The following is a 13,780-nucleotide window of genomic DNA, read 5'->3' as shown; positions in this document are numbered from 1 at the left end:
AGTCCAGGCCTAGATGGCTTCCCAGGGGATTTCTACCAGACGTTTAAAGCAGAGATAATACCTATCCTTCTCAAGCTATTCCAAAAAACAGAAAGGGAAGGAAAACTTCCAGACTCATTCTATGAAGCCAGTATTACTTTGATTCCTAAACCAGAGAGACCCAGTAAAAAAAGAGAACTACAGGCCAATATCCCTGATGAATATGGATGCAAAAATTCTCAATATGATACTAGCAAATCGAATTCAACAGCATATAAAAAGAATTATTCACCATGGTCAAGCGGAATTCATTCCTGGGCTGCAGGGCTGGTTCAACATTCACAAATCAATCAACATGATACATCACATTAATAAAAGAAAAGAACCATATGATCCTGTCAATCGATGCAGAAAAAGCATTTGACAAAATTCAGCATCCTTTCTTAATAAAAACCCTCGAGAATGTCGGGATAGAAGGAACATACTTAAACATCATAAAAGCCATTTATGAAAAGCCCACAGCTAACATCATCCTCAATGGGGAAAAACTGAGAGCTTTTTCCCTGAGATCAGGAACACGACAGGGATGTCCACTCTCACCGCTGTTGTTTAACATAGTGTTGTAAGTTCTAGCATCAGCAATCAGACAACAAAAGGAAATCAAAAGGAAATTGGGAAAGATGAAGTTTTCACTTTTTGCAGATGACATGATAGTATACATGGAAAATCCAACAGACTCCACCATAAGTCTGCTAGAACTGATATATGAATTCAGCAAAGTCGCAGGATACAAAATCAATGTACAGAAATCAGTTACATTCTTATACACTAATAATGAAGCAACAGAAAGACAGATAAAGAAACTGATCCCATTCACAATTGCACCAAGAAGCATAAAATACCTAGGAATAAATCTAACCAAAGATGTACAAGATCTGTATACTGAAAACTATAGAAAGCTTATGAAGGAAACTGAAGAAGATATAAAGAAATGGAAAAGCATTCCGTGCTCATGGGTTGGAAGAATAAATATTGTCAAAATGTCAGTACTACCCAAAGCTATCTACATATTCAATGCAATCCCAATCAAAATTGCACCAGCATTCTTCTCGAAGCTAGAACAAGCCATCCTAAAATTCATATGGAACCACAAAAGGCCCCAAATAGCCAAAGGAATTTTGAAGAAGAAGACCAAAGCAGGAGGCATCACAATCCCCGACTTCAGCCTCTACTACAAAGCTGTCATCATCAAGACAGCATGGTATTGGCACAAAAACAGACACATAGACCAATGGAATAGAATAGAAACCCCGGAACTAGACCCACAAAAGTAGGGCCAACTAATTTTTGACAAAGCAGCAAAGAATATCCAATGGAAAAAAGACAGTCTCTTTAACAAATGGTGCTGGGAGAACCGGACAGCAACGTGCAGAAGGTTGAAACTAGACCACTTTCTCACACCATTCACAAAAATAAACTCAAAATGGATAAAGGACCTGAATGTGAGCCAGGAAACCATCAAAATCCTAGAGGAGAAAGCAGGAAAAAACCTCTCTGACCTCAGCCACAGCAATTTCTTACTTGACACATCCCGAAAGGCCAGGGAATTAAAAGCAAAAATGAACTATTGGGACCTCATGAAGATAAAAAGCTTCTGCACAGCAAAGGAAACAATTAACAAAACTAAAAGGCAACCAACGGAATGGGAAAAGATATTTGCAAATGACATACCGGACAAAGGGCTAGTATCCAAAATCTATAAAGAGCTCACCAAACTCCACACCCGAAAAACAAATAATCCAGTGAAGAAATGGGCAGAAAACATGAATAGACACTTCTCTAAAGAAGACATCCGGATGGCCAACAGGCACATGAAAAGATGCTCAACGTTGCTCCTCATCAGGGAAATACAAATCAAAACCACACTCAGATATCACCTCACGCCAGTCAGAGTGGCCAAGATGAACAAATCAGGAGACTATAGATGCTGGAGAGGATGTGGAGAAACGGGAACCCTCTTGCACTGTTGGTGGGAATACAAACTGGTGCAGCCGCTCTGGAAAACAGTGTGGAGGTTCCTCAAAAAATTAGAAATAGACCTACGCTATGACCCAGCTGTAGCACTGCTAGGAATTTACCCAAGGGATACAGGAGTGCTGATGCATAGGGGCACTTGTACCCCAATGTTTATAGCAGCACTCTCAACAATAGCCAAATTATGGAAAGAGCCTGAATGTCCATCAACTGATGAATGGATAAAGAAACTGTGGTTTATATACACAATGGAGTACTATGTGGCAATGAGAAAGAATGAAATATGGCCCTTTGTAGCAACGTGGATGGAACTGGAGAGTGTGATGCTAAGTGAAATAAGCCATACAGAGAAAGACAGATACCATATGTTTTCACTCTTATGTGGATCCTGAGAAACTTAACAGGAACCCATGGGGGAGGGGAAGGAAAAAAAAAAAAAGGAGGTTAGAGTGGGAGAGAGCCAAAGCATAAGAGACTCTTAAAAACTGAGGACAAACTGAGGGCTGATGGGGGTGGGAGGGAGGGGAGGGTGGGCGATGGGTATTGAGGAAGGCATCTTTTGGGATGAGCACTGGGTGTTGTATGAAAACCAATTTGACAATAAATTTCATATATTTAAAAAAAAGTGTAAAAAAAATATATACCACCTCACACCTGTCAGAATGGCTAACATTAACAACTCAGGCAACAACAGATGTTGGCAAGGACGGGGAGAAAGAGGACCTCTTTTGCACTGCTGGTGAGAATGCAAACTAGTGCAGCCACTCAGGAAAACAGTATGGAGGTTCCTCAAAAAATTAAAAATAGAACTACCCTACGACCCAGCAATTGCACTACTAGGCATTTATCCACGGGATACAGGTATGCTGTTTCGAAGGGACACATGCACCCCATGTTTATAGCAGCACTATCAACAATAGCCAAAGTATGGAAAGAGCCCTAATGTCCATCGATGGATGAATGGATAAAGAAGATGTGATATATATATATACAATGGAGTATTACTCGGCAATCAAAAAGAATGAAATCTTGCCATTTGCAACTACATGAATGGAACTGGAGGGTATTATGCTAAGCGAACTTAGAGCAAGACAAATATGACTTCACTCGTATGGGGAATTTAAGACAGAACAGATGAAGGGAAGGGAAGCAAAAATATAAAAACAGGGAGGGGGACAAAACAGAAGAGACTCATAAACATGGAGAACAAACTGAGGGTTACTGGAGGGGTTGTGGGAGGCTAAATGGGTAAGGGGCAGTAAGGATTCTGCTCCTGAAATCATTGTTGCACTATATGCTAACTAATTTGGATGTAAATTAAAAAAAAACAAACAAAAGAACCTTGAAAACTTTTTAACTTTTTTTAATGTTGATTTTATTTTTGATAGAGAGAAAGAGAGAGTGCAAGCAGGGGCGGGGCAAGGAGACAGGGAGACACAGAATCCGAAGGAGGCTCCAGGGTCTGAGCTGTCAGCACAAAGCCCGATGCGGGGCTCGAACCCATGAGCTGTGAGATCATGACCTGAGCAAAAATTTGATACTCAAGTGACTGAGCCACCCATGTGCCCCAAACCCTTGAAATTTCTTAAGTGAGGAAGAGTGATAAAGGTGTCTCTTACTATGTTGATGAGATGAGTTTTCGGAATGGGGGGCTGGTTGCCAGGGGAACCAGAGCAGTGACTGGAGGGTTAGAACTGACCCCCAACGTCCAGGGGGGAGAGAGGGGCTGGAGGTGGACAATGGCCAATCACCGATGATTCCGTGCACGCTGCCTGTGTCATGAAGCCTCCATAAACACCCACAAGGGCGGGGTCTGGACAGCTTCCCGACTGTGGAACCAGATCCAGTACCCAGGGCACCCTTCAGGGCCTCTGACTGGGGACAGAAGCTCCTTTGGAATCTCACCTGATGGATCTCTTCATCTGGCTGTTGATTCTTATTAGTTAATATCCTTTGCAGCAAACGGGTATCGTAGTAATGGTTTCCTGAATTCTGGGGGCTACTCCTGAAAATTAACTAAACCCAAGGCGGGGATCCTAGGAACCTCCGAAGGCCACTGGAGTTTTGGTTGGCATCTGAAGTTGGGGGAGAGGGGCTGCCTTGTAGGGTGAGCCCTTACCCTGTGGGATATGACCCTATCTATGGTTAGACAGTGCCAGAATGGAGTTCAATTTGATAACAAAAGGTGCACCTGGGTGGCTCAGTTGATTAAGCGTCTGACTCTTGATTTCTACTCAGGTCACGATCTCACAATTCATGAGTTTGAGCCCCACGCCAGGTTCTGTGCTCACAGCACAAAGCCTGCTTAGGATTCTCTCTCTGCCTCTCTCTCTCCGCCCCCCCCTTACTCATGCTTGCTCTCTCTCAAAATAAATACACTTAAAGAAAAAAAAATTTTTTTAACCTTTATTCATTTTTGAGAGACAGAGACAAAGCATGAGTGGGGAAGGGGCAGAGAGAGAGGGAGACACAGATTCTGAAGCAAGCTCCAGGCTCTGAGCTGTCAGTACGGAGCCCAACCTGGGGCTTGAACTCATGAACTGCGAGATCATGACCTGAGCCGAAGTCGGACACTCAACCGACTGAGCCACCCAGGCGCCCCAAGAAAAAAAAATTTTTTTAACGTTGAGAACAAAAGACCCTAATAATCAGACAGCAACAGCTAACGGACAAGATGGGTTCCCTCATGGCAAGGGAGAGAAAACAGAAATTTTCACCAGGCCAGATGACCCTGAAGAATAAAAGCACGGCCTGTGGCAATGGGCCCGCACAAAATTCAGCAAAATTCACGGGAAGACACATGGTATCGTGCTCCTCCTCAGCTGCCACACCCTGGAGCCACTGCCAGAAACGGAGGGCTGGGTCCTGCTTGTCGTCTGCTCCTGAAGTTGAAGTCTGGGGTCGGACCACCCTCGACAAGGGGACAAACTTGCGGGTTTTGCCTATTTAAGCCTAAACCTTCCCCTCTGGAGTGGGCTTTCCGTTCACAGCCGAAGGCTGTGGTCTCCCCAGTCTGCAAATCGTGGCAGCAAAGCTTCCCCTTGCCTGTGACCAAATCGTGGCATCCCAGGAGTTTCTGCTGACTAACTGCAGGACACCCAGCTGGTGTCACAGGGAAATGAGTGGCTGTGGGGAAAAATCTCCACGCATTTGGTGACCAGGAGAGTCAGAGGCGCCGTGTTCTGTGTGGGTAAAGGAGCCACACAGGAGAAGCGATTTCCCTTTACAACAGGGACTGTGAGGGCGCCTGGGTGGCTCAGTCAGTTAAGCGTCACAGTTCATGAGTTCAAGCCCCGCGTCAGGCTCCGAGCTGCCAGTGCAGAGCCTGCCTGGGAGTCTCTCTCAAAAATAAACAAACTTGCAAAGAAAACAAAACACGGAATACTACTCTGAGCAGAAGCTGACCTCTAGGAAGAGTAGGCATGAAGGCATGCCCGTGAGTGCTGCAGGTGGGAAGAACACAAAAGATGCCAGGCGCCTGGGTGGCTCAGGCAGTTAAGCCTCTGACTTCAGCTCAGGTCATGATCTCAGGTTCATGGGTTCGAGCCCCACATTGGGCTCTGTGCTGATGGCACCCAGCCTAGAGCCTAGGGCCTGCTTTGGATAGTGTGTGTGTGTGTGTGTGTGTGTGTGTGTGTGTGTGTGCGCGCGCCCCACCCCCACTCACTCTCTCTCAAAAATAAACATTAAACTTTTTTTTAATTAAAAAAATAAAGAGGCTCAATGGCAACCTGAGCAGACTCTGAGGTAGTGCTTTTTTTTTTTTTCTGGACCAAGTTCCACCATATGGGTGGAGGAAGGGGGATCCCCTCACACCACCAGGCGGGATCCCTACAGTGGGGTGGCCTACAGCTCAACTTAATTCTGACACCATCTACCTGGAGGTGGCATCAGATCCCACAGGTGAGGGCACTCTCCTGGAAGCCCCGGCTATCACCCATGCTTCTGATCAGCAAGCAGGTGGGGGGCTGGAATTAGAGGTTCCCATGACCCCCTTCTTGGGCTCAATTAACATGCTAGAGAAGGGGCGCCTGGGTGGCTCAGTGGGTTAAGCGTCCGACTTTCGCTCAGGTCATGAGCTCATGGTTTGTGAGTTCGAGCCCCACGTCGGGCTCTGTGCTGACAGCTTGGAGCCTGGAGCCTGGAAGCTGCTTCGGATTCTGTGTCTCCCTCTCTCTCTACCCCTCCCCTTTTCATGCTGTTTCTCTCTCTCTCAAAAATAAGCAAACATTACAAAAAAGCAAAACAAAAAACCATGCTAGAGCAGCTCGAAGAATTAAGGAAACCCATTTACTCCATTGGATCACTCACTATAAAGATAGTAAAAGATATGAATTAACAGCCAGGTGAAGACATGCCCTGGACAGGGGGTGTGGGGGAAGGAGGCTAGGGCTCCCATGCTCCCCTCCAGTGAGCCACTCTCGGGGCACCTCCACCCCACTAGCAGCTCCCAAACCCCACCCTCTTGGGTGTTTCTGGAAGCTTTATTACATAGCTGTGATTGACTTGGAGTGTATCACTGGCCTTGGGTCACTGATTCCACCTGCAGCCCCTCCCCCATCTCTGGAGGTGAAGAGGTGGGGCTGGAAGCCCCGACCCTCCAATCCCAGGGCTGGTTCCCTTGGCAACCACCATCCTTAGGGGATTTCCAAAATTCCCCTTACTTGTATAAACCCAATAGTGGTGGACAGGGGCTGACACACACCAGGGTTATGGCTCTAAAGGGTTTGGTTTTTTTGCCAGGAACTGAAGACAAGACCAAATATTATGACAGAAGATGCCCCTGCTGCTTAGGGCTCAGGAAAATTCCAAGGATCTGGGGGGCTGTGAGCCAGGAACCATGGATGAAGACCAAATATCCTCATTTCTCCTAAATCTCAGCATCCCACAGCTTTGTAAGAGTGTCATTAAAAGATCAGGAAGTGAATACCAAAATATTTAGTTAACAGGGTAAAAGTTCATTGCCTCTAAGGAGAAGAGACAATGTTGACAGCTGTTTGTTTGCTTTTTCAAGCTGGAACACTGTGTAAGTCTATGTAACAGCTGGTCTTTGGGAGGAGAGGTAAGTGGAACAGGACAGACCTTCCAGCGAGAGGAAGCTTATACTGTGTCACACAATTTCCATCATCTTCCACACAGCGGTGCTTGCAAAGACAGCTGTTATTATTTACAAGCCTAGCAAAACAATCTTTTTTATGTACAAATAAAACCAAAACCACCTGCAAAGGAAAAAGTGCCAAATGCCTCAGAAATGTACGTATATGGGTGATGAGTATTATAAAATATATTTGAAAACCAGAGGCTAAGACAAACAAAAATATACAACACAAACATAAATTATAAATCAAAGGGCAAGAAAGAAGTTAATTCACACCCAAAAAATATGCCTGACACCTGTCAGGATGGCTAGTATCAAGAAGACAGTAACAGGAAGATGGCGGTGTAGGAGGATGCTGGGCTCACCTCGTCCTGCCGATCACGTATATTCCACCCACATCTGCTTAAATAACCCACAAAACCGCCAGAAGACGAGCAGAACGGAGACTCTGGAGCCAAGCGTAGAGGAGAGGCCCACGGAAGAAGGTAGGAAGAGCAGAGAGGCGGTGCGCTACCCGGACTGGCGGGAGGGAGCCGGGGCAGTGGAGGGGCAGCCCGCCCGGCAAGGCAGAGCCCCTGAGTCTGGCTTGCAAAAGTGGAGGGGCCGGACGGAGTGTGTTCTGACAGCCAGCGGGCCTTAACATCTGGAATGTTAAAAGTCAACAGCTCTGCTCTCGGAGAGCGGGGAGAGCAGGGAGAGCGGGGAGGGCAAGAGGACACCGGGAGGGAGAGTTGTTGAGCCCCGGAGGACAGAGCCCAGCATGGTGGGGAACAAAGGCGCTGGCAAGCGCCATCTCCCTCTCCCATCCCCCGGCCAAAATCCCAAAGGGAACCAGTTCCCCTCACCGAACTTGCTTGCACCACGCAAACACCCAACGCTATGCTTCTGGGGAATCCATCCCTCTGACAGGTCTGCCTCCCTCCCGAAGCGGACCGCCGAAGGCAAAGCGAGCCGAGCCTGCCCCTCCCACCCCTGTGCACCTTGCGGATCCACCCCAGCTAATACGCCAGATCCCATCGAAGCAGCACCACAAGCCTGGGAGTGTGCAAGTAGCCCAGACAGGGGCCACACCACTCCACAGTGAGTCCTGCCCCTGGGAGAGGGGAAGATAAGGTACACACCAGTCTGACTGTGACGCCAGCGGTGGGCTGGGGACAGACATCAGGTCTCACCGCAGCCCCGCCCACCAACACAAGTTACTCCACACAGCACAGGGGAAGTGCCCTGCAGTTTGGAGCCACCACAGGGACTACCCAAAATGACGAAACAGAAGAATTCTCCTCAAAAGAAACTCCAGGAAGTAGCGACAGCTAACGAATTGATCAAAAACGATTTAAGCAATACGACGGAACAAGAATTTAGAATAACAGTCATAAAATTAATCACTGGGCTTGAAAAAAGCATAGAGGACAGCAGAGAATCTACTGCTACAGAGATCAAGGGACTAAGAAAGAGTCACAAGGAGCTAAACAATGCTATAAATGAGGTGAAAAATAAAATGGAGGCGGCCATAGCACGGATTGAAGAGGCAGAGGGGAGACTAGGTGAATTAGAAGACAAAATTATGGAAAAAGAGGAAGCTGAGAAAAAGATTTAAAAAATCCAGGAGTATGAGGGGAGAATTAGAGAACTGAGTGATGCAATCAAATGGAACAATATCCATATCATAGGAATTCCAGAAGAAGAGAGAGAAGGGACTGAAGGTGTACTTGAACAAATCATAGCTGAGAACTTCCCTGCTCTGGGGATGGAAAAAGGCATTGAAATCCAAGAGGCGCAGAGAACTCCCTTCAGACGTGATTTCAATCGATCTTCTGCACGACATATAGTGAAACTGGAAAAATACAAGGATAAAGAGAAAATTCTGAAAGCAGCTAGGGATAAACACGCTCTAACTTATAAAGGGAGACCCATAAGACTAGTGGCAGACCTATCTACTGAAACTTGGCAGGCCAGAAAAGAATGGCAGGAAATCTTCAATGTGATGAACACGAAAAATCTGCAGCCGAGAATCCTTTACCCAACAAGTCTGTCATTCAGAATACAAGGAAAAATAAAGGTTTTCCCAAACAAAAACTGAAGGAATTCATCGCCACTAAACCAGCCCTACAAGAGATCCTAAGGGGGACTCTGTGAGTGAAATGTTGCAAGGACCACAAAGGACCAGAGACATCACTACAAGCATGAAACCTACAGACATCACAATGACTCTAAACCCCTATCTTTCAATAATAACACTGAATTGTAAATGGACTAAATGCTCCAACCAAAAGACACAGGGTATCAGAATGGATAAAAAAAATAAGACCCATCTAATTGCTGTTTACAAGAGACTCATTTTAGACCTGAGGACACCTTTAGATTGAAAGTGAGAGGATGGAGAACTATCTATCATGCTACTGGAAGTCAAAAGAAAGCCGGAGTACCCATACTTATATCAGACAAACTAGACTTTAAATTAAAGGCTGTAACAAGAGATGAAGAAGGGCATTATATAATAATTACAGGGTCTATCCATCAGGAAGAGCTAACAATTAAAGGTCTATGCACTGAATACGGGAGCCTTCAAATATATAAAACAATTAATCACAAACATATGCAAGCTTATTGATAAGAATGTAGTAATTGCAAGGGACTTTAATACCCCACTAACAACAATGGATAGATAGATCATCTAGACACAGGATCAATAAAGAAACAAGGGCCCTGAACGATACATTGGACCAGATGGAACTGACAGATACATTTAGAACTCTGTATCCCAAAGCAACAGAATATACTTTCTTCTCAAGTGCACATGGGACATTCTCCAAGATCACACACTGGGTCACAAAACAGCCCTTCATAAGTATAAAAGAATTGAGATCGTACCATGCATACTTTCAGACCACAATGCTATGAAACTTGAAATCAACTTCAGGAAAATGTCTGGAAAACCTCCAAAAATATGGAGGTTAAAGAACACCCTACTAAAGAATGAGTGGGTCAACCAGGCAATTAGAGAAGAAATTAAAAATATATATGGAAACAAAAGAAAATGAAAATACAACAATCCAAACCTTTGGGATGCAGTGAAGGCAGTCCTGAGAGGAAAATACATTGTAATCCAGGCCTATCTCAAGAAACAAGAAAAATCCCAAATACAAAATCTAACAGCACACCTAAGGGAAATAGAAGCAGAACAGCAAAGACACCCCAAACCCAGCAGAAGAGAAATAATAAAGATCAGAGCAAAAATAAACAATATAGAATCTAAAAAAAATGTAGAGCAGATCAATGAAACCAAGAGTTGGCTTTTTGAAAAAATAAACAAAATTGATAAACCTCTAACCAGGCTTCTCAAAAAGAAAAGGGAGATGACCCAAATAGATAAAATCATGAATGAAAATGGAATTATTACAACCAATCCCTCAGAGATACAAGCAATTATCAGGGAATATTATGAAAAATTATATGCCAACAAACTGGACAACCTGGAAGAAATGGACAAATTCCTAAGCACCCACACACTTCCAAAACTCAAACAGGAAGAAATAGAAAGCTTGAACAGACCCATAACCAGCGAAGAAATTGAATCAGTTAACAAAAATCTCCCACAAATAAGAGATGGTTGTCTCCCAATAACCAACCAGATGGTTTCCCTGGGGAATTCTACCAGACATTTAAAGCAGATAATACCTATCCTTCTCAAGCTGTTCCAAAAAATAGAAAGGGAAGCAAAACTTCCAGACTCATTCCATGAAACCAGCATTACTTTGATTCCCAAACCAGAGACCCAGCAAAAAAAGAGAACTACAGGCCAATATCCCTGATGAATATGGATGCAAAAATTCTCAACAAGATACTAGCAAATTGAGTTCAACAGCATATAAAAAGAATTATTCACCATGATCAAGTGGGATTCATTCCTGGGCTACAAGGCTGGTTCAACATTCACAAATCAATGTGATACATTACATTAATAAAAGAAAAGATAAGAACCATATGATCCCATCAATCGATGCAGAAAAAGCATTTGACAAAATTCAGTATCCTTTCTTAATAAAAACCCTTGAGAAAGTTGGGATAAAAGGAACATACTTAAACACCATAAAAGTCATTTATGAAAAGCCCTCAGCTAATACCATCCTCAATGGAGAAAAACTCAGAGCTTTCTCCCTGAGATCAGGAACACGACAGGGATGTCCACTCTCACCGCTGTTGTTTAACATACTGTTGTAAGTTCTAGCATCAGCAATCAGACAACAAAAGGAAATCAAAGGCATCAAAATTGGCAAAGATGAAGTTAAGCTTTCACTTTTTGCAGATGACATGATAGTATACATGGAAAACCCGACAGACTCCACCATAAGTCTGCTAGAACTGATATATGAATTCAGCAAAGTCGCAGGATACAAAATCAATGTACAGAAATCAGTTACATTCTTATACACTAATAATGAAGCAACAGAAAGACAAAGAAACTGATCCCATCTACAATTGCACCAAGAATCATAAAATACCTAGGAATTAACCTAAGATGTAAAAGATCTGTATGCTGAAAACTATAGAAAACTTATGAAGGAAACTGAAGAAGATACAAAAAAATGGAAAAGCATTCCGTGCTCATGGGTTGGAAGAATAAATATTGTCAAAATGTCAATACTAGCCAAAGCTATGTACACATTCAATACAATCCCAATAAAACTGCACCAGCATTCTTCTCAAAGCTAGAACAAGCAATCCTAACATTTGTATGGAACCACAAAAGACCCCGAATAGCCAAAGTAATTTTGAAGAAGAAGACCGAAGTGGGAGGCATCACAATCCCTGACTTCAGCCTCTACTACAAAGCTGTCATCATCAAGACAGCGTGGTATTGGCACAAAAACAGACATATAGACCAATGGAATAGAATAGAAACCCCAGAACTAGACCCACAAAAGTAGGGCCAACTAATTTTTGACAAAGCAGCAAAGAATATCCAATGGAAAAAAGACAGTCTCTTTAACAAATGGTGCTGGGAGAACTGGACAGCAACATGCAGAAGGTTGAAACTAGACCACTTTCTCACACCATTCACAAAAATAAACTCAAATGGATAAAGGACCTGAATGTGAGCCAGGAAACCATCAAAATCCTAGAGGAGAAAGCAGGAAAAAACCTCTCTGACCTCAGCCACAGCAATTTCTTACTTGACACATCCCCAAAGGCAAGCGAATTAAAAGTAAAAATGAACTACTGGGACCTCATGAAGATAAAAAGCTTCTGCACAGCAAAGGAAACAATCAACAAAACTAAAAGGCAACTGATGGAATGGGAAAAGACATTTGCAAATGACATATCAGACAAAGGGCTAGTATCCAAAACTTATAAAGAACTCACCAAACTCCACACCCGAAAAACAAATAATCCAGTGAAGAAATGGGCAGAAAACATGAATAGACACCTCTCTAAAGAAGATGACCAACAGGCACATGAAAAGATGCTCAACGTTGCTCCTCATCAGGGAAATACAAATCAAAACCACACTCAGATACCACCTCATGCCGGTCAGAGTGGCTAAAATGAACAAATCAGGAGACTATAGATGGTGGTGAGGATGTGGAGAAACAGGAACCCTCTTGCACTGTCGGTAGGAATGCAAACTGGTGCAGCTGCTCTGGAAAACAGTGTGGAGGAGGTTCCTGAAAATGTTAAAAATAGATCTACCCTATGACCCAGCAATAGCACTGCTAGGAATTTACCCAAGGGATACAGGAGTGCTGATGCATAGGGGCACTTGTACCCCAATGTTTATAGCAGCACTCTCAACAATAGCTAAATTATGGAAAGAGCCTAAATGTCCATCAACTGATGAATGGATAAAGAAATTGTGGTTTATATACACAATGGAGTACTACGTGGCAATGAGAAAGAACGAAATATGGCCCTTTGTAGCAACGTGGATGGAACTGGAGAGTGTGATGCTAAGTGAAATAAGCCATACAGAGAAAGACAGATACCATATGTTTTCACTCTTATGTGGATCCTGAGAAACTTAACAGAAACCCATGGGGGAGGGAAAGGGAAGAAAAAAAAAGTTAGAGAGGGAGGGAGCCAAACCATAAGAGACTCTTAAAAACTGAGAATAAACTGAGGGTTGATGGGGGGGGGGAGGGGAGGGTGGGCGATGGGCATTGAGGAGGGCACCTGTTGGGATGAACACTGGGTGTTGTATGGAAACCAAGTTGACAATAACTTTCATATAAAAAGACAAAACAAAAAAACAAAAAGACAGTAACAAGTGTTGGCAAGGATGTGGAGACCAAAGGACCTTCACGCACTGTGGGTGGAAATGTAAATGGGTGCAGCCACTGTGGAAAACAGCATGAAGGTCCCCTAAAAATTAAAAATAGAAATACCACACAATCCAGTATTTCTGCTACTGGATATTTACCCAAAGAAAATGGAAACACTGACTTGAAAAGGTTAGGACTTGTCGAAGTCCTAACCCCCAGTACCTCAGAGTGTGCCTGTATTTGGAGACACAGTCTTTTAAGAGGTAACCTATGTTTATTGCAGCATTATTTACACCAGCCAAGATATGGAAGCAACCTAAGTATCTATCAACAGGTGAACGGATAAAGAAGATGTGGGGTGCGTATAAATGTTAGACATACGTGTGTGTATATACCGTGTATAGACCGG

At 43.8% G+C, this 13,780-nt stretch overlaps 1 protein-coding gene and 1 non-coding gene across 3 annotated transcripts in view; both read right to left on the bottom strand.

Moving 5' to 3' along the window:
* ZNF175 (zinc finger protein 175) overlaps positions 1–13,780 on the bottom strand; it is a 33,941-nt gene that overhangs the window by 12,427 nt on the left and 7,734 nt on the right. The gene's annotated exons all lie outside the window — the stretch shown is intronic.
* LOC113593482 (small nucleolar RNA SNORA28) lies at positions 7,035–7,160 on the bottom strand. The gene has a single exon (XR_003413658.1). It is a non-coding gene; the product is annotated as a small nucleolar RNA SNORA28 (small nucleolar RNA).

Source organism: Acinonyx jubatus, chromosome E2 (assembly GCF_027475565.1).
Source record: "Acinonyx jubatus isolate Ajub_Pintada_27869175 chromosome E2, VMU_Ajub_asm_v1.0, whole genome shotgun sequence".
Lineage (NCBI taxonomy): Eukaryota > Metazoa > Chordata > Mammalia > Carnivora > Felidae > Acinonyx > Acinonyx jubatus.
Note: the sequence above shows the minus strand (reverse complement) of the source record. Positions and strands in the feature narration are given on the sequence as shown.